A 21713-nucleotide genomic window follows, 5' to 3' on the forward strand; every position below is an offset into this window, starting at 1 on the left:
ACACGCAGCGATGCATGCTGGCCAACGGGAGACCAGCGATCAAAAAAATGTCCTGGCCATTCCAGGACGATCAGCGATACCCAGCAGGGGGGCCAGTCGCTGGTAAGTGTCACACACAGCGATCTCGCTGGTGAGATCGCTGTTGCATCACAAAACTTGTGACTTAGCAGCGATCTCGCTAGCGAGATCGCTGTGTCTGACGGGGGCTTAAGTGCCAGGAGTGGTTACGGACCCCGGCACACTGCAATCAAACATGATCGCAGCGTTTCAGGAGCTGGCAGAGGGGCTGTTAGCTGTGACAGCCCCTCTGCCTTTGGATCGGAGACTCTGTGGCATGACACGGGGTCCCGATAGCTCCCATGGTAACCCGATGTCGTCATGACGACATCCGGGTTACCAGAGCTCAGAGACTTGCTGTCATGCGTAGTGCTTGTAAGGAAGTCTCTGAGGTTAGTGACAAATCCCTGCAGCGCTGACAGCTGATATGTCATGCAGATCTCATCAGCTCCATTGTTGGCACAGCATGGCACACGATGAGGTTATATCATCGTGCGCCCACTGCATCACAAGCAGAGAAGGGAGTAATGGGAGAGGGAATGTGAAATGACGCTCTCTCCTCCATTATTACTTTCAAATATATCGGCATCTATGATGCCGATAAGTTGAATGCGTAATGTGGTCGGGTAGCACTGGGTCCCCCTTACTCACGGGTCCCATAGCGGCCATATTGTAAGCTGCTGTTAGTGGCACACCACTGGCTGGGGGCCCTTGGTGTAGCAGGGGCCCTAGGCAGATGCCTAGTCTGCCTGCCCCTAACGCTGGCCCTGATCTTCAGGATGTGAAAGCCAGAAGTTTCTCTCCAGCATATTATGTGCTGAGAGGTTAATCGGCCATGACAGGGTTAGGCTAGTTTCACACTTGCTTTTTTTTGCAGCGCGTTTTTCCCGCAAAAAAACGCATTGAAAAAACGCATACAAAAGCATACAACTGCTGCGTTTTTTTCAAGCATTTTTATGAGCATGCATGAAAAAAACGCAGCGTTTTTATGCGTTTGTATGCGTTTTTAGTGCGTTTTTACCGCGTTTGCGTTTTTTTCCAACATTAGGTGGCCCCTCACACTAACCCAAACCATGACTTTACTAACCCTAACCCTGACCCTAACCCTAACCCTGACCCTAACCCTTAACCAAATCATACTTAACCCTAACCCAAACCCTAAACCCTAACTAACCCTAACCCTAACCCTGACCCTAACCCTAACCCTAACCCTGACCCTAACCCTTAACCAAACCATACTTAACCCTAATCCTGACCCTAACCCTGACCCTAACCCTTAACCAAACCATACTTAACCCTAACCCTGACCCAAACCCCAACCCTAACCCTGACCCTGACCCTAACCCTAACCCTAAACCCCCTTAACTAACCCTAACTCTAACCCAAACCCCTAAATTCCATGGTTAAAAAAAAAAACGCATATGCAAAAAAACGCATACATGAGCATGCCAGTGCGCACATATGCGCATCCATAGGCTATAATGGCCATTTTTAGCGCAAAACGTGAGCATATGTGCGCATGCGCTTTTTTGCAGGGCCAAAAAATGCAACATGCTGCGTCTGGAAAATACAAACGCACACCCCAAAAAAACGCAGCGCATGAAAATCGCATACATGCGCTTACAAGCGCGCAGGTATGCGCACCCATGTTAAATATAGGGGAAAAAACGCATGCGCACATATGCGTTTTTTTCCAGCGCTAAGGCTGGTTTCACATTTGCGTTTTTTAGCGCTGGAAAAAAACGCACACCTGCGCATGCGTTTTTTCCCCTATATTTAACATGGGTGCGCATACCTGCGCGCTGGTAAGCGCATGTATGCGATTTTCATGCGCTGCGTTTTTTTGGGGTGTGCGTTGGGATTTTCCAGACGCAGCATGTTGCATTTTTTGGCCCTGCAAAAAAGCGCATGCGCACATATGCGCACGTTTTGCGCTAAAAATGGCCATTATAGCCTATGGATGCGCATATGTGCGCACTGGCATGCTCATGTATGCGTTTTTTTGCATATGCGTTTTTTTTTTTAAACCATGGAATTTAGGGGTTTGGGTTAGAGTTAGGGTTAGTTAAGGGGGTTTAGGGTTAGGGTTATGGTCAGGGTCAGGGTTAGGGTTGGGGTTTGGGTCAGGGTTAGGGTTAAGTATGGTTTTGTTAAGGATTAGGGTCATGGTTAGGGTCAGGATTAGGGTTAAGTATGGTTTTGTTAAGGGTTAGGGTCAGGGTTAGGGTTAGGGTTAGGGTTAGGGTCAGGGTTAGGGTTAGGGTTAGGGTCAGGGTTAGGGTCAGGATTAGGGTTAAGTATGGTTTTGTTAAGGATTAGGGTCATGGTTAGGGTCAGGATTAGGGTTAAGTATGGTTTTGTTAAGGGTTAGGGTCAGGGTTAGGGTTAGGGTTAGGGTTAGGGTCAGGGTTAGGGTTAGGGTTAGGGTTAGGGTCAGGGTTAGGGTCAGGATTAGGGTTAAGTATGGTTTTGTTAAGGATTAGGGTCATGGTTAGGGTCAGGATTAGGGTTAAGTATGGTTTTGTTAAGGGTTAGGGTCAGGGTTAGGGTTAGGGTTAGGGTTAGGGTCAGGGTTAGGGTTAGGGTTAGGGTCAGGGTTAGGGTCAGGATTAGGGTTAAGTATGGTTTTGTTAAGGATTAGGGTCATGGTTAGGGTCAGGATTAGGGTTAAGTATGGTTTTGTTAAGGGTTAGGGTCAGGGTTAGGGTTAGGGTTAGGGTTAGGGTCAGGGTTAGGGTTAGGGTTAGGGTCAGGGTCAGGGTTAGGGTCAGGATTAGGGTTAAGTATGGTTTTGTTAAGGATTAGGGTCAGGGTTAGGGTCAGGATTAGGGTTAGTATGGTTTTGTTAAGGGTTAGGGTCAGGGTTAGGGTTAGGGTCAGGGTTAGGGTCAGGATTAGGGTTAAGTATGGTTAGGGTTAGGGTTAGGGTCAGGGTTAGGGTTAAGAATGGTTTTGTTAAGGGTTAGGGTTAGGGTTAGGGTTAGGGTCAGGGTTAGGGTTAGGGTTAGGGTTAGGGTCAGGGTTAGGGTTAGGGTTAGGGTTAGTTAGGGTTTAGGGTTTGGGTTAGGGTTAAGTATGATTTGGTTAAGGGTTAGGGTCAGGGTTAGGGTTAGGGTCAGGGTTAGGGTTAGGGTTAGGGTCAGGGTTAGGGTTAGTAAAGTCATGGTTTGGGTAGTGTGAGGGGCCACCTAAAAATGTTGGAAAAAAACGCAAACGCGGTAAAAACGCGCTAAAAACGCATACAAGCGCATAAAAACGCTGCGTTTTTTTCATGCATGCTCATAAAAATGCTTGAAAAAAACGCAGCAGTTGTATGCTTATGTATGCGTTTTTTCAATGCGTTTTTTTGCGGGAAAAACGCGCTGCAAAAAAAAGCAAGTGTGAAACTAGCCTAAAAAACGCAAATGTGAAACCAGCCTCAGGTAGTTGCAAGAGATTGGCGGGATGGCTGCTCACCATATCGCCACCTCAACGTTGTGATCCAGCAGATAAATGTCCGGCCACTGAGGTTTTTTTCTGTATGTGTTTGGAGGCAAGGAAGTCTCCAGTCTGGAGCTCCACTTTTTTTATTGTCCACAAGGCTGGAACCGCAGTGGAAAGGACTTTTGTATGTGCTGTTTATTTTCACTTATGCCAGAAATGGCTGTTTTTGTGCTACTATTTCGTTTTCTGGTTTATGAAGCTATAAACCAACCATGGACTTTAACCAAGTGTTCCTGTGTCTACCTCAGACCTCAGTAACAGACAAGTGAGTGGCATTACCACAGTTGGTGTTTCGAATGTGAGCAGCATTCCAGGAACATGTGTAGCTGCTACAGAGTTGCCATGGACCTAGTAAGTCCCCTAGTTAAGTATGCACGGGGGCATCAATACATCCTACTAGTCATGGACTTTGCGACCCGTTACCCAGAAGCAGTACTACTAAGGAACTCTTCTGCCAAGCTTGTCCATATTTTTTCTAGCACGGGCCTGCCAAAGGAGATCCTGATGAACCAAGGAACACTCTTTATGAGCAAGGTGATGAAGGAGCCATGTAAGGTTGAGATGATTTAGTGAATCCTGCAGTGAGCAGGGGGTTGGACATGAGGTCCCTTCCAACTCTAACATTCTATGATTCTATGATTGCCCACCTGCGAACCTCAGTCTACCATCTGCAGACGGACGACCTATTGGAGCGCTTCAATAAGACCTTATAGGACATGTTCAAAAAGGTCATTGAGAAGGGTGCTCGAGACTAGGTTTATCTGCTTCCATTTCTACTCTCCTCTGTCAAGGAAGTTCCTCAAGCCTCCACTGGATTCTCTTCATTTGAGCTTCTGTATGGTCGACATCCTCAAGGGCTCCTAAATATCTCCAAGAAACGAGGGAAGCCGAGGTAACACTCCACCAGAGAATCAGAGAGCACGTCGCCCAGATGCAGGAAAGAATGACAAAAGTGATGCCCATCGTGAAGGCACATCTCCTACAAGTACAAGAGGCACAGGCCAGCGTTTATAACAGATCAGCGAGACTGAGGAAGTTCCATCCTGGGGATGCTTACCTCCATGGACGAGAGCAAGTTCCTAGCCAAGTGGCAATGCCCATACGAGGTGGTGGAAGGACTGGGTGGGGTTAATTACAATGTCCATCAGCCAGGACGAAGAAAGCCTCACCAAGTATACCATGTGAGTTTGCTCAGGCCATGGTGAGATCTGGAATTGCTGGAAGCTCCTTGCCTGGGAGCCTGTTTTAAAGCCAAAGTGGAGGATGTCATAATTGCAGAGACTCTGTCACTGGCTCAGAAGCAACAGTGTTGAGAACTGCTGCAGCAGAATTGTATCTGATACCCCATGTCGATAAACTCAATGAGAGACTTGGACCTGCGAAGTACATCAGCACCCTCGAAATGACAAAGGGCTACTGGCAGATCCCCATGTCCCAGAGTGCCAAGGAAATGGCGGCCTTCTTGATACCTGATGGGTGTTTTGAATATAACAGAATGCCTTTCAGGATGCAGGGTGCCCCAGCCACCTTCCAAAGATCCATGGATTGAATCCTAGCTCCGTGTAAGATGTATGCCGCAGTCTACCTTGATTACAGTGTGATTTTAAGCCCAGACTGTGGTAGACGTCTACCAAAGGTACAGACGATTCTGGATGCTCTGAGGAAGTAAAGGTTTACAATAAATACAAAAAAATGCGCAATGGGAAAGATATCCTAAGTAATTAGTTTCTATCTCATAGGGAGAGACGAAATCAAGCCACAAGTCAACACGTTGAGGCAATCCAGAAGTGGCCGCAACCGCTATCCAAAAAGCAGGTGAGTGCATTTCTTGTAATTGTGGGATATTAATGGCACTTTATCTCAAATTTCGCCATGATTTCCGCAATCACTGACAGATTTCATGAAAGGCACCATATCGTCGATGGCCAAATCGATTGCTGAAGAAGACGGCATTCCAAGAGCTGAAACTGCCCAAATGTAGATCGCCAATACTGGTCACACAGGACTTCAGTAAAAAGTTTATAGTCCAGACGGACGCTTCAGAAGTTGGGTTGGAAGCCATACTTTCTGAAGAGATAAATGGTGAAGAACATCTGAGCCGAAAGTCATCAAATAGGCACTAGATATGCTGAAGTATTACCTACTAGGCTGTAGATTTAGACTAGTGTCGGACCATGCACCTCTGAGATGATTAAGAGAAAAGAAGGGTAAGAATGCACGGGTGACTAGGTGGTTCTTAGGCCTCCAGGACCTTAGTTTCGATGTAGAACATAGACCCGGGAAGTTATACGGTAATGCTGATGCCCTTTCCAGAATACCGTTTGGTGTCTGAAAGTGCCAAAACCCCAGGCTTTGGGCAAAGAGGGTGAATATGTGACAGTGTAACTGGCAATGTATTTGAGGGGGGATATGTGTCACGAGGGTTGCTAGGTTGCTATCCTCCATGATGTCAAACCTAGATGTTTATCTCCAGCATATTATGTGCTGAGGGCTTAAACAGCCATGAGAGGGTTTTTGTGAGTAGTAAGTGATGGGTGGGATGACTACTCATCATATCTCCACCCCAAGGGTGTGGTCTAACAGATAAATATCCAGCCACTGACCTTTTTCTGTATGTGTTTGGAGGCAAGGAAGTCTCCCGTCTGGAGCTCCAGTGGGAGCTGAAGTTTTTTTCCCCACAAGGCTGGAGCCACAGTGGAAAGGACTTTTGTATTTGCTGTTTATTTTCGATTATAATCAACCCATCCGTTCCACCATAAATGTCTTAGCAGGTGAACAGAAAAGGCACAGCTGCAAAGACTATTAAAAAAAATTTATTATCCAAACAATTAAAAAAACAAAGCTATATCACAAACATGGTAACCTCCATTGTGGGACATAAAAACGGCTAATGACTCCTTTAAACACATCACATATATAAAAAGGTTAGAAATTGTAAAACATTGTTTTTACCGGGTGTAGTAATATGAAGTTCAAACAATCCGGTCACTGAATGCTCAATAAAGACAAAATGCTCCCCCAAAAAAAGCTAATATATTTATAGCCCGGCTAAAGCCATAGCTCCTATGTAACAATATACAAAAGGCACCTTGCAAATAATCCACATATACAAATGACCGTGATAACAAGAAAACATTCTCTCCTTTATGCCTTACATGTGTGGAGTGAATGCCGAGTCCCTCACCCCGACGTGCGTTTCGTCCTCTTCTTCAGGGGGCGCTCCCCTGAAGAAGAGGATGAAACGCACGTAAGGCATAAAGGAGAGATTGTGTTTTTTTAATTGTTTGGATAATAAAATTATATTTTAATAGTCTTTGCAGCTGTGCCTTTTCTGTTCACCTGCTATGGCATTTAAGGTTGAACAGACAGGTTGATTATTATTGTGACTGGCTCATACTTTAATTGCTTTTTGGATCATATATTGATTATAATTATTTTCGATTATGCCAGAAAGGGCCACTTTTGTGTTACTATTTTGTTTTCTGGTTTATGAAGCAATAAACCAGCCACAAACTTTAACACCAAGTGTTCCTGTGTCTACTGCAGTAGCAGACAAGTGAGTGACATTACCATACTATATACAGTATATACAGGACTCTTGGAGTTTTACAATAGAAGAATATTTAAAAAGATATTTTATACAATAAACAAATACATATACAGTAGTCAAATAGCAGAGACCTTTTCAGAAAGCTTGACTTAGTCTGTATTCTCTATTAACTTTAATCCCTCCCTGACTGCAAATTTTCTCTTTTTTTGTGCTTTCATTCTTTTGTCCCCATCCTCTAGAAGGTATCACATTTTGTATTTTCTTGTCAACCACACCTTATTATGGTTTCAGTTTTGCAGCACAAGTTGTAGTTTTGAATGAAACCATTCATCTTATCATATAATCTCCTGAAAAATAAGAAAAAAAATTCAACTGGGGTAAAATGGTGAAAAAAAAATGCAATTCTACTATTATTTTGGGGTGTTCACTGTGCGATAAAAGTGACCTGGCAGTAGCAGGAAAATTCTTCAGATCAGTACAATTACGTTGTTACTAGAGTTGAGCGAAACGGGTCGAAAAAATTCAAAAGTCACCGACTTTTGTCAAAGTCTGGTTTCATGAAACGAAACCCGACCCTAGGATGAGGTCGGCCACGAGGTCGGCGACTTACGCGCCAAAGTCGCGTTTCAAAAGTTTGTTTTGCGCTCTTTTTTAGCCAATCAGGATCCACGGACACTGTGGGCAACGTGATGACATAGGCAGGGGTCACCACCATCTTTCAGAAGGGCATGCAAGTGATTGGCTTGCTTTGGTGGGCGTCACAGGGGGTATAAAAGGGCGTGCACGCCGACCGCCATCTTACTTCTGCCGATCTCAGTATAGGGAGAGGTTGCTGCTGATTCTGTAGGGAGAGCGTTAGGCAGGGAAGAAGACAAAAAAACTGCTTCTGCTGCTAGCGATTTGGCCTGCACAACACACCAGTCACTGTGTGTGCAGTGCAAGTGGAGGCTATATAGTGGTGTATCAGTGGTGTTGGTTGTTGGGCTGCCTTCTAAGGCTTCCTGACATTCCTGCATTGCTGTTTACCCACTGCTCTGCAAACTGCTTTTTTTAAAAGCAATCCCAATTTTTTTTTTTTGTCCTGCTGAGAAGAAAAAAAAACTGCTTCTGGTGCTAGCGATTTGGCCTGCACAACACACCAGTCACTGTGTGTGCAGTGCAAGTGGAGGCTATATTGTGGTGTATCAGTGGTGTTGGTTGTTGGGCTGCCTTTTAAGGCTTCCTGACAGGCTGGCATTGCTGTTTACCCACTGCTCTGCAAACTGCTTTTTTAAAAGCAATCCAATCTCCCTTATCCTCTAGTCACTTTTGTCACAGCTGTGCCATCGAGCCTGTGACATAGCGCTCAGATATCAGTGGGCCTCACACAATCCAAAAGTGTCCAGTGTCCACAAGTGTCTGCAGAAATTCAAAATCTCCCTTATCCTCTAGTCACTTTGGTCACAGCTGTGCCATCGAGCCTGTCACATAGCGCTCAGATATTCATTGGGCCTCACACAATCCAAAAGTGTCCAGTGTCCACAAGTGTCTGCAGAAATTCAAAATCTCCCTTATCCTCTAGTCACTTTGGTCACAGCTGTGCCATCGAGCCTGTCACATAGCGCTCAGATATTCATTGGGCCTCACACAATCCAAAAGTGTCCAGTGTCCAAAAGTGTGTGCAGAGATTCAAAATCTCCCTTATCCTCTAGTCACTTTGGTCACAGCTGTGCCATCGAGCCTGTCACATAGCGCTCAGATATTCATTGGGCCTCACACAATCCAAAAGTGTCCAGTGTCCAAAAGTGTGTGCAGAGATTCAAAATCTCCCTTATCCTCTAGTCACTTTGGTCACAGCTGTGCCATCGAGCCTGTGACATAGCGCTCAGATATCAGTGGGCCTCACATAATCCAAAAGTGTCCAGTGTCCACAAGTGTCTGCAGAAATTCAAAATCTCCCCTGTCCTATAGACACCTTGTACCTTGTTTTACATTACTATATAGTTTGTTGGATTTTGTCTACATTTCTACCAAAAATGAGGAAGGCTGGTGGAAGAGGCCGTGGAATTGGGCGGGCGTTGGCAGCTGGTAATGATGGTGTTGGTGGTGGATCTGATGGTAGTGGCAAGAGCAAAATATGACCGAATGCAGGAGGTGCTGAGCCTGCGTCATTGTCTGGCTACATAAGGCCTCGAACGCTTAGTTTTCTAGGAGTTGGCAAACCGCTTTTAAAGCCAGAGCATCAGGAAAAAGTTTTGTCTTACATTGCTGACTCAGCCTCCAGCTCTATCGCCTCCTCTTCTTCAGTTGTAAAAAGTAAAAGCACTGAGTCGTCATTGGAGGCTCATGTTCATGAACCACACCTTTCCTTGTGTCCTTCACCCCAACCAAGATTGAAGGATGACGCAGGCCATACTACTGATTACTCCATGGATCTGTTTTCACATACCATGCCTGGATTATCAAGTGAAATGGTGAATTACCCAGGCCAAGATGAATCTAACATGGAGTGCACTGATGCACAGCCGCTGATGGATGATTCTGCTGGTACATTCACTCAGAGCACTACATTGTCCTCGCAGTGTACAGAGCCAGATTCTGACCCTGATGAGACTCAGGTGCCCCTTCCCGCACACTATACCACCATACACGGTGACACAGAGGAAGGTGCACATGACATAGAAGAGGAGATGATGGATGACCCAGTTGTTGACCCAGATTGGCATCCATTGGGGGAAGAAGGTGCTGCTTCCAATAGCTCAGATGAGAAGCATCCACAGCAGACATCGACATCGCAACAGCTGTTATCTGGCAGGCCCGGAGCACTCCAAAGACAGGTTCCAAACATCAAAAGAGTTGCTGGACAGCTTGTCCAGAGGGTCAAAAGATCACAGCGTGCTAGGCAGCAAAATGTCTGCCAAAGTAGGAAGAGTGCAGTGTGGCACTTTTTTGAACAAAATCCTCATGATCAGGCCAAGGTTATCTGTAAGAAGTGCGCAAAGACCTTTAGCCGAGGGAAAAATCTGAAAAATTTGAATACCAGTTGCATGCTTAGACATTTAACCAGCATGCACTTGCAAGCGTGGACACAACACCAAACCTCAAGTGCCACATGTGCAACTGATCACAACGAAGGTAGTCAGCAACGCTACATTGTTTCCCCCACTGTAAGCCCACCGGTTAGCACAGCAGCAAATGTTGAGGTGTCGTTGCAAGGCCACAGCAGTCAGGGAATCCCACTGTTATATCAACGAAAGACTGATTCTAGGCCATCAGAAAGAACACCAACTCCATCACCATCATCAACCCTCTCTCAGTCCGCCCTGTCCACCGCTACTTCCACCATATGCAGCTCTCAAGTCCAGCTCACCCTCCCAGACACTATGAGTAGGTCAAGAAAGTACTCAGTCTCTCATCCGCGTACACTGGGTTTGAACGCCCACATTGCCAAACTAATCTCGTTTGAGATGATGCCCTTTCGGTTGGTGGAAAGCACTGCTTTCCGCGAACTCATGGCCTATGCAGTACCATGCTATGACCTACCCAGTTGCCACTTCTTCTCTCGCAAAGCCATCCCAGCCCTCCACCATCATGTGAAAGACCGCATTGTCCATGCACTCAAGCAGTCAGTGAGCGGAAAGGTGCACCTCACAACCGATGCATGGTCCAGTCGGCATGGCCAGGGCCGCTACGTGTCCATCACTGCGCACTGGGTTAATGTGGTGGATGCAGGGTCCACAGGGGACAGCGGTAATGGGACAGTGCTGCCTAGCCCACGGTATAGGAAACAGTTGGCTGTAGGCGTTCGACCCTCCTCCTCCTCCTCCTCCTCCAGAAGCGAAAGCTCGTCCACAGAGCGCAGTCGTACGAGCACTCCATCTGCAGCTGCCACTGTTGCACACGATGTGTCCCCCTATCGAGCAGCTAGTGGAAAGCATCAGCAGGCTGTGTTGCAGATGATGTGTTTGGGCAACAGACACACCGCCGAGGTGCTGGCCGAGTACTTGAAGCGACAAACTGAGTCATGGTTGGGCAGTGTACATCTTGAGGCAGGCAAGGTAGTTAGTGATAACGGCCGTAATTTTGTGGCAGCCATAGCCCTTTCAAAACTCAGCCACATACCTTGCTTGGCTCACACCTTGAACCTGGTGGTGCAGTGCTTCCTCAAAAATTATCCGGAGTTAACAGCCCTGCTCCAGAAGGTGCGAAGACTGTGCGCGCACATCCGCCGGTCGCCTGTACACTCCGTTCGTATGCAGAAGCTGCAGCGATTGCTCTATCTTCCCAACCACCGCCTCATTATCGACATTGCAACAAGGTGAAACTCCACCCTGCACATGGTGGAGCGGCTGTGCGAGCAGAGGCAGGCCATAATGCATTTTTGGGAGGATACACGGCCAGGCACTTTGAGAGCAGACATAGAGTTGACAGGTGTGCAGTGGTCGAAGCTGAAAGACCTCTGTAAAGTCCTTCAGTGTTTTGAGGAATGCACACGGCTGGTAAGCGCAGATGACGCCATCCAAAGCATGAGCATCCCACTTATGCGTCTGCTCATGCAAACTTTGACGCACCTTAAGGAGCAGGCGTCTGCAGCCAATGTTGATGAGGAGGAAGAGAAGGAGGGAATCCTTGATGACATTCAGCCATTGTCTGCTCAGGGACCTCTCCTGGACGAGGTGGTGGAGGAAGAAGAGGAGGAGGAGGATGATGATGGGGATGATTACTTAGGGGAGGAGGATGCATCTCGTGGGGCAAGTGAAAATGTTGGCGTGGCAAGGTCTGGTACAGGGTTTGTGCGTGACTGGAGGGATGTGGATTTGCCAGAAAGTGCTCCTCCAACCAGCACTCGCAGTGCATCATTGACACCGGGAACATTGGCCCACATGTCAGATTATACCTTGCAGATCCTAAAAAGGGACCCCCGCATTGCCAAAATGATGAACGATGACGACTACAGGTTGGCCAGCATCCTGGATCCACGCTATAAAGGCAAATTACAAAACATCATGCCACAGGAGAACCTTGACCTAATATTGGCTAATAAACAAGCAACTCTGGTAAATCGGTTGCTTGAGGCATTCCCAGCACACAGCAGCGGTGATGGTTCTCACACGAGCCGTACGGGCCGGGGGCAGCTTGGCAGAGGTGTTCGTGGTGCACACAGCAGAAGTGACGTTGGAGACAGGGGTTTCATGACAATGTTGTGGACTGATTTTTCAAGTACCGCTCACACAACTGGTAATACTGCATCGATGGAAAGTGACAGGAGACAGCAGTTGTCAACTATGGTTACAAACTACTTTTCCTCCCATATCGATGTTCTCCCACACAGGTCATTCCCCTTTGACTATTGGGCTGCTAAACTGGACACCTGGCCTGAATTGGCCCAATATGCCTTACAGGAGCTCGCTTGCCCAGCTGCAAGTGTGCTATCGGAAAGAGTCTTCAGTGCAGCTGGATCAATCCTGACAGAAAAAAGGACCCGTCTGTCAACCCAAAATGTGGATGATCTAACCTTCATTAAAATGAACCATGCATGGGTTTCCAAGGATTTTGTCCCACCTTCCCCTGATGACACATAGGGTGACAGAAAAATGGCTTGCTTTGGTCCACCTCTTCCTGGGACTTCACCTATGTCGCCTTTTGCATCAGCTGAATGTCCAACATCAACATATGCCACTTTCTAAAACTCCCTAACTGTGCTGCCCCCCCCATGGCCGGGGTCACCACCTAGTGCACGACACCGTGCGAGTGCCGTTGCCCTGGACAGGTGGGTAGGCCGACTCTTGGGCGCGGGCACTGGCACAGGGTCCCTCATAGTGCAATCAAGTGTCTCTGACGGTGGTGGTGCACACCCGCCGTCAGACACACCGCTGTACTATGAGGGGCCCAGTGCCAGTACCGACGCCCACAAGTGGGCCCCTCTTGCTTGGGCCTGACACCGTCTGAGCCTGCCTCCTGAGACATATATTTTGAATGTGTACGCTATCCATACATGTTATCCAGGGATACGGTACCCTTTCTAACCTTTGTGCAATCACGTGCAATCCATACTGGGCCTAACACCGTCTGAGCCTGCCTCCTGAGACATATATTTTGAATGTGTACGCTATCCATACATGTTATCCAGGGATACGGTACCCTTTCTAACCTTTGTGCAATCACGTGCAATCCATACTGGGCCTAACACCGTCTGAGCCTGCCTCCTGAGACATATATTTTGAATGTGTACGCTATCCATACATGTTATCCAGGGATACGGTACCCTTTCTAACCTTTGTGCAATCACGTGCAATCCATACTGTGCCTGACACCGTCTGAGCCTGCCTCCTGATGTATAGACATATATTTTGAATGTGTACGCTATCCATACATGTTATCCGGGGATACGGTACCCTTTCTAACCTTTGTGCAATCACGTGCAATCCATACTGGGCCTGACACCGTCTGAGCCTGCCTCCTGATGTATAGACATATATTTTGAATGTGTACGCTATCCATACATGTTATCTGGGGATACGGTACCCTTTCTCACCTTTGTGCAATCACGTGTAATCCATACTGGGCGTGAGAACGGCTGGCGAGCTGTTAAGCAAGCTCCAGCACCTGTGGTTTGCACACGTAAGTTTTTCATTTTTTCAGGAATGACGGTTAGGCCTAATTCCGGAACTGCGGTTGACCTGCACTTACTGGGAAATCATTGTTCGCGGGTAATAATTGTAATCAGTGATCCCCATCACTAACGTTGTTCAGCGGGTTATCTGCACCTGTAAGCGACAAACGCTGGCCTTTTCAGTGTAGCGCACATGCAGCCACGGACATGTAAGGGCATGACACACCAGTTATTGGCCAATCTCATGTGCCAGAGCCTCACGTGTCCCTCTAGTAAGCCGGACTCGGACCGCGGGGCATGACGGAGTCTCGTTCGTTAACGGAATTAAGCTTGCAATGTGTGCATCTGTTCTGTAGCTGGCATGGTTGAGGTTTCCCAGGTGGAGTCGAATTTAACCGTAGGCTCCACTCCTGGTGGTGCCCTTCTGGACATTCCTTTAAGGTTCAGCTTTGCAACCATACTGCCCACGTAAAACAAACACTTTGCCTTCATGAACGCTGTTTGGAGGGTCATGACTCGTGGGAATAACGCCGCCCAATCAGTTAACCTGCTAGAGAGATCCTTCGTTGCTCCCAAGCATGACATCACACTCCCTAGGAAGAAGGTAATGCCACTGTGGCGACCGTACTCCTGGGGGCGACACAAGTGCACTGATGCCCAGCCACTGCTCGATGAATCTGCTGGTACATTGACCCAGACCACTACATTCCCCTCGCACGCTACCCGGCCTGAATCTGACCCTGATGAAACTCAGGTTACCCTTCCCATATACAGTTCCATCTTACACGGTGACAAAGAGGAAGCTGCAGATGAAAGTGCAGGTTCGGCCCACCCGCCATCAGACACACCACCGTACTATCAGGGGCCCTGTGCCAGTGCCGTCGCCAACGAGTGGGCCCCCCCTGCTTGCCCAGGATCACAGCACTTGCAAAGTTGAAATACTGTGCAGTGAGATGGAAGATGGGGACGACGAGGAGTCTAGACTAGTACAGGGATTCCCTAGCGAGGAGACTTATTTGATTGTTTTCAATGTTGGGACAGCAATTTTTGGGGAGCACTATACTCTGGAGAATGATAGATGGGGCCCACCATACACTGGAACATTCCAAAGGTGGACATCAGACACTGGAGCAGCATTTACAGGGCCCATTATACACTAGAGCATTAGAAATGGGGCCCATTATGTTTGGAGCATTATTTGGGCCCATAAGACAGTGGAGCTTCATCCATGGGGACCAACATATACTGTAGCATTATGTGGAGCTCATCATATACTGTTTCAAACATTATATGGGACCAATGATTCTGTATGGAGAAATAGATGGGCCTCGTCATGAGATGTAAAAAGTGAGGTATTTTTCATTGTACTATACCGCTATTTCTCTGCTGTATCGGAGCATGATGAGTTGTGGTATGTGTTAAAGGGGCGCTCTTTCGCTCAGGGCACATGAAAACCTGGAGCCAGCCCTCCCCCCCCACAACTTTAGCCAAATAACCCCCATTTTTCAGTGCGTAACTTGTATTATGAAGTTAATTAAGGTTGACAAGCTTAAGTAAGAAGAATTGATGCTTTTGGCATTCAAATGGGCACTGTAGGTGTGTTTCCTGTCCTCCTCTCACTGCCGACTTTTATTCCCCATTGACTTACATTGGGTTTCGTGTTTCGGGACGACCCCGACTTTTCCCTATAATCGGACGATCTTGCTCGACCCGACTTTTGGAAAAGTCGGGTTTCACGAAACGAAACTCGACCCTAAAAAACCAAAAGTCGCTCAACTCTAGTTGTTACTTAATTGATACTACTAAACTTAAGGTTTCAGGAGTCACAAGGTGACTGAAAATACCATTTCAGTGTTTTGATTTTATTCCTATTTACAGCATTTTCAGAGATCAGACTTTTACAGTTGCAGGAATACCACATTTTATTGTTTTAATTTAATTTCTTTAATTTTAGATTTGGGAGAAGGGAGGGAATTCAGAACTCTATAATTGTGTTATTATTTTCATATTTTTTAAAACTTTTTGTTATTAACTTTCACTTATTTTTAGTTTATCTAGGGAACCCCTCGGATCATGTCACTACTTGTACTTCAGTATTGCAGTATGTAGTAAAAACGACAAAGCTGAGCTACATGAAAATTCTATGGGAGTTCAAAGATGGAGGTGATCGGGGCCTTCAGAAGCCCATACACATGCTGCAATAGCTTTGTGTAGTGTGTGTGATTAATGTCCGACCATGCAACAAAACTATTAAAATAGAGCCATCTCTATACACCTACATTTAACGGTGGATGTACGTGCACAACTTATCTCACAAAATGGTTAAAAGCAAATTTCCATGGTCCATGCATATTCAATTTTCACTATGTCTTTTCAGAAAACTATTTCTAAAATAAAAATTATATATACTAATTATATATTAGTTATGGTTTCATTGTCATCTGTGATTCCTAGAAATAGGTTAACACTAGTAATTGGCAGATCAGGCAGGGCACACATTATGCAGAAGTGATTTTTTATGATATAATGTCATACAGTGGGTACGGAAAGTATTCAGACCTTTTTAAATTTTTCACCCTTTGTTTCATTGCAGCCATTTGGTAAATTCAAAAAAGTTCATTTTTTTCTCATTAATGTACACTCTGCACCCCATCTTGACTGAAAAAAAGCAGCAATGTAGAAATTTTTGCACGTTTATTAAAAAAGAAAAAGTGAAATATCACATGGTCATAAGTATTCAGACCCTTTGCTCAGTTTTGAGTAGAAGCACCTTTTTGAGCTAGTACAGCGATGAGTCTTCTTGGGAATGATGTAACAAGTTATTTACACCAGGATTTGGGGATCCTTTGCCATTCTTCCTCTCCAGTTCCGTCAGGTTGGATGGTGAATGTTGGTGGACAGCCATTTTCAGGTCTGTCCAGAGATGCTCAATTGGGTTTAGGTTAGGGCTCTGGCTAGGCCTGTCAAGAATGGTCACAGAGTTGTTCTGAAGCCACTCCTTTGTTATTTTAGCTGTGTGCTCAGGGTCATAGTCTTGTTGGAAAGTGAACCTTTGGCCAAATCTGAGGTGCAGAGCACTCTGGAAGAGGTTTTCATCCAGGATATCTCTGTACTTGGCCGCATTCATGTTACCTTTAATTGCAACCTGTCGTCCTGTCCCTGCAGCTGAAAAACACTCCCAGAGCATGATGCTGCCACCACCATATTTCACTGTTGGGATTGTATTGGGACGGTGATGAGCAGTGCCTGGTTTTCTCCACGCACACCACTTAGAATTATCACCAAAAAGTTCTATCTTATTCCCAACAGACCAGAGAATCTTATTTCTCATAGTCTGGGAGTTATTCATGTGTTATTCTGTATCTTCCTAATGGCTGCAAATCCCAAGCATTCTAATTATCAGCTTCTTAGATAATTGAATAACTTGTACTCACAACACCAGGCATCTGCAGATAGTTTTAACTCGACCGCCACTGCACACTGTAGAAAGACCAGGAGAAACAATGCTGTTTTCTTCCAAAATCTTGTATTAGTTTACAATGAACAGTAGGTAAAAAGGAGTAATCTGTACTGGGGAGTACACATGAGTCTTCAGTAATGGCTGCTGTACACTAAACTGGAGAAGAAAGGAGAAGCAACCTAATACAGAGCCCAACTACGGGAGGGACATAGGGACAATCTTCACACTGTCTAATTCTGCCTAGCAACAACAGAGAATTTTACTGATTGGAGGGAAAACTCAACACAGAGAATGTAAATTACAGGTTGTTCCCATTCGAGGAACACAACATGAGTTTTTAGCAAACTCTGTGTGAGCTTTCATATGTCTTGCACTGAGGAGCGACTTCTGTCGGGCCACTCTGCCATAAAGGCCCGATGGTGGAGGGCTGCAACAATAGTTGACTTTGTGGAACTTTCTCCCATCTCCCTACTGCATCTGTGGAGCTCAGCCAAAGTGATCTTTGGGGTTCTTCTTTACCTCTCTCACCAAGGCTCTTTTCCCATGATTGCTCAGTTTGGCTGGACAGCCAGGTCTAGGAAGACTTCTGGTGGTCCCAAACTTCTCCCATTTAAGGATTATGGAGGCCACTGTGCGCTTAGGAACTTTGAGTACAGCAGATATTCTTTTGTAACCTTGGCCAGATCTGTGCCTTGCCACAATTCTGTCTCTGAGCTCCTTGGCCAGTTCCTTTGACCTCATGATTCTCATTTGTTCTGACATGCACTGTGACTGTGAGATCTTATATAGACAGGTGTGTGCCTTTACAAATCAAGTCCTATCAGTTTAATTGACCACAGCTGGACTCCAATGAAGGAGTAGAACCATCTCAAGGAGGATCACAAGAAAATGGACAGCAAGTGACTTAAATATGAGTGTCTGAGCAAAGGGTCTGAATACTTATAACCATGTGATATTTCAGTTTTCCTTGTTTAATAAAATTGCAAAAATTTCTACATTTGTTTTTTTCAGTCAAGATGGGGTACAGAGTGTACATTAATGAGAAAAATAATGAACTTTTTTGAATTTACCAAACGGCAGCAATGAAACAGAGTGAAAAATTTAAAGGCGTCTGAATACTTTCCGTACACACTGTAAATGTAAAAAATAATATTTACCTTATTTGTGACATTTCTGTTAGACCAATTATTATATGCAATGTACTTTTCTCGGACCTCTGTGCTTAAATTAAATATTTTCAGAATTGTGATATACTTGTTGGTGCATATATTTTAGATTTCTTTTTATGTGAATATGAAGCATGTCCAATAAACATTTATTAGAGAGCAAATAGTTATAAAGTCCTCTGTTTTATGTATACCCCATTTAATGATTAACATTCTAAATACCTACAAAATTGTAAAATAGTTTCACTTATAGTTCCTTTTTTTCATTGTCTCGAAGCATATGTTGTGAGTTAACTGAGAAAGTGTAAGGCACAAATAAAGCAATACAAGTGGATAAATAAAATGCTCAATTTGCAAAAGCTTTGTTAGGGTTCAGGTTTTGCCTCCTAAGAGATGACTGGTATAGAGTAACACATGTCAGTGGTTGAGAGTTTGGTTTGGCCAGTTTCCCTTTCAATCCATTTTTAGAAACTGTAGGCTGCAGCTGTGCTGCATTTTGGAAGGCAGAGCATAACAGGGTGGGGAATGCAAAAGTTTTGCTTGAAATATTTAGAGCTATATTATCATAACATGTCAGATAGTAATATAGCTGTGCTCTAGCATATCTTCATTAACACTATAACTATTAAAAATGCTGAAAAAATACAAACAAAATCTTTATATGGAATATCTACCTTTTCTGCTACCCAGTCCATTCCATAAGTAATTCCTTTTTTGGTCTGTAGAGGCAGTGTATATACTCCCCTGTACTTCCTGAAATAGTACAATAATACACTTTATTCCTGGAATAGTAAAAGCTACTACAATTATAAGTAATAGCTATAATATCCAAGTGCTACATCATAACCAGAGCTACTATTCTTTCTAAAAGTCAAAGTCTTAAATTTTAAAACCTATATCTAGATACTATAGAACATTACAAAACAATAAGAGTGTCCACCAACATTTCAATAGAATAAATCATAAAAAATTAAACATTATGTAACTTAAGTTTCGTTAAAACATATATTTTAAATATTTTTGGTTCCATTTCCAGACTTCTTCGAGGAATGTTTTGGGATCAGTTTTTTTTAGGAACGATAAGTTAGGATGTTAGGCATATCTGCTGTGTGTAGCGCCGGCATCTCTGCCTGCTGGCTTGCTCACCTCTGTGGCCCCTGTTCCTCACTTCCTGCTCTGGCTGGTGATGCCGAGGGAGTGCGCAATGTGCATAGATCCCCAGGCACTATGATTAGGTCTCACGGTCTCGTCCTCTTAAAGGTACAGCACGCACCATCCTAAAGTGTCCCCAGCTAATGGCTAGGATACACTCATTATTTAAAGCGTCTCCACCTCAAGGGAGGTACCTCTGCAATATTGTAAGTTTGTTCCTAAATACTCTTGTTAGCTCTCAGGTCCCAGTGCTCGTATTCCTGTATGCCTGCCTGTCTATCAGCCGTGCCCGCCTGCTTGTTTATCATCCGTGCCTGTCTTCCTGTCAGACAGCCCAGCCTGCACCTGCCAGTGCTCATCTATGCATCAGCTGGTCCAGATGCACCTGCCAGTGCTCATGTGTACATGATCCCGTCCATCCCGCATCTGCCAGTGCTCATCTGTACATCAGCCGATTCAGTTTGTATCAGTGGTTTCCGTGTTCCTAAAGCGCCTGCCTGCATTTACTGTACCTTCCTAGTGGTCATCCCAGCTACCTGTCACTAGGGGGTCAGCTGCCATCTACCCGAGGTTAGTCTTGATGTAGCACCTGGTCCACCTCCTTTGTCTCTACTCAGCTCACGGTATCGTCAGCCGCTGTGTATCCGAGGTCGGATTAGGTGAGGCTCCTGGTTATGCTCCTCCAGGCTTTCACCACCCAGCACGTTACACAGTGGATGCAATTGTCCTCCACCAGTTTCCAGACTTCCCTGCCAATCTGTCTGTGCTAGTAGTAGAGCTTGGAGCTATCGCACACTTGCGAGGTGCCAGTACACACGGTGGTGCCTCATGTGTTGAAGTGGTGAGCGATGTGGGAACACGAGACACCATGCTTCCCACTTTTTTTGCGGCCCTGGAGACATGGGATGATGCGTCTCCCGGTTTCCAAGCAATGCAGGACGCAGCCTTGCCTGTTGTTTTTTAGCCAAAGGTGGTAATGTGTGCACCCTGCTGTTCAAGTGAACAGGGAATGGCTCCGTGGAGATGACTGGGAGGAATGCATCACCTGATTGTTATCCTTAGATTTGGGCTGGCTATTTAAGGCCTGCTTTTGATTCAGTTCAGTGCCGTTTATTCGGTTCCTTTGTGTAGTGGTATGGTAAGTGCTTCCTAATTGGGTCCCAAAAAATAGGGATGTTTCCCTAAGCGTGTTGTAGCTCCATCTCCAGGGTCAGGACAATGGCAACATTTGTGACCTGAGTAGCATAGCAACAGACTCAAGCCATTCCCATGTGGAAGCACAGAAACACAATTCCTAGCATTGGGTAATTGTTGACCACTTTTCTAAACAATGTCATCTGGTTCCCTTCGCCAAGCTGCCCAATGCTCAGGATATGATAGATCCGTTTCTCACTCAGGTAGTATGACTGCATGGTGTTCCTATGAATATTGTCTCTGATCAAGGCTCCCTATGTATTTCCAGGTTTTGGAGAGCATTCTGTAAGTGCCTTGGGACAGTGCTGTCATTTTCACCAGTGTACCACCCTCAGACTTGCAGGCAAACTGAATGAACCAGCCAGTATTTGGAGTCATATTTAAGGCGTTTTTGCTCCCTGTGATGAAGTAGTTAACTGCTCCTAGCCCCCCAGGGCCTGTAAGCATATTGAAGAAAGCAGGTTTTAGTGCTCCAATGTTGAATAGCAAGAACTTTTAGTATGATAATGAGAGAAGGCCAAAGCAGAACTTCAAAGCTTGAGTAGGAGCCACGCCAGCATGGGGCAGGAAGGTGCCTGGGGGCTTCAATTAGAATATACCTGTCAGCTGGACACAGAAATACACATCCATTGTCTCTCCCAGCCTCTTCGATTTCATCCTAGGATCATGGATTATGAGCACACTTTTCGAGTTATAGACTCATAAAAAATATCCGCGTGATCCTGAGGAAATCGCGCATCTGGCAGTGCGACTCCTGAGTCGGTGAGGGCTCTGGGACCTGAGATATAGAGATTGGCTCTCCACAGCGACCCAATGGGGCCATGTTTGCTCTCCACACGACAGGCAAAACAAATCGCATTCACTGGTACCTCTCGTGTCCTGATCCGATCATGTTGTAGAAAGTTACCTGTTATGAATGGGTCACCGAGGAGAAAAAAGCAAAACAAGCTAAGTCACAGAAAACCAGAGAGGTTGATAACTATGCAGATTGCAGATCCCTGATCCTACCACACAACTAGCAGCAGCCGTGGAGCGTACCTACGATGTTCCTAGATGCTT

General features: G+C 45.6%; 2 long non-coding RNA genes across 2 annotated transcripts in view; one reads left to right on the top strand and one right to left on the bottom strand.

Moving 5' to 3' along the window:
• Nucleotides 1–16164, top strand: part of LOC141080849 (uncharacterized) — a 166251-nt gene extending 150087 nt beyond the window's left edge. Inside the window, exons 5-6 of the long non-coding RNA XR_012229156.1 lie at nucleotides 5280–5355; nucleotides 15732–16164. This is a non-coding gene — a long non-coding RNA (uncharacterized lncRNA). The remainder of the gene's footprint in view (nucleotides 1–5279; nucleotides 5356–15731) is intronic.
• The window catches only part of LOC141080828 (uncharacterized), a 47844-nt gene extending 28271 nt beyond the window's left edge, over nucleotides 1–19573 (bottom strand). The window contains exons 1-2 of the long non-coding RNA XR_012229133.1: nucleotides 19455–19573; nucleotides 18983–19061 (exon numbers count right to left, since the gene is read on the bottom strand). This is a non-coding gene — a long non-coding RNA (uncharacterized lncRNA). The remainder of the gene's footprint in view (nucleotides 1–18982; nucleotides 19062–19454) is intronic.
• Nucleotides 19574–21713: the final 2140 nt, after the last annotated feature.

Source organism: Dendrobates tinctorius, unplaced genomic scaffold, assembly GCF_039654945.1.
Source record: "Dendrobates tinctorius isolate UK_male_01 unplaced genomic scaffold, ASM3965494v1 ptg000004l, whole genome shotgun sequence".
Lineage (NCBI taxonomy): Eukaryota > Metazoa > Chordata > Amphibia > Anura > Dendrobatidae > Dendrobates > Dendrobates tinctorius.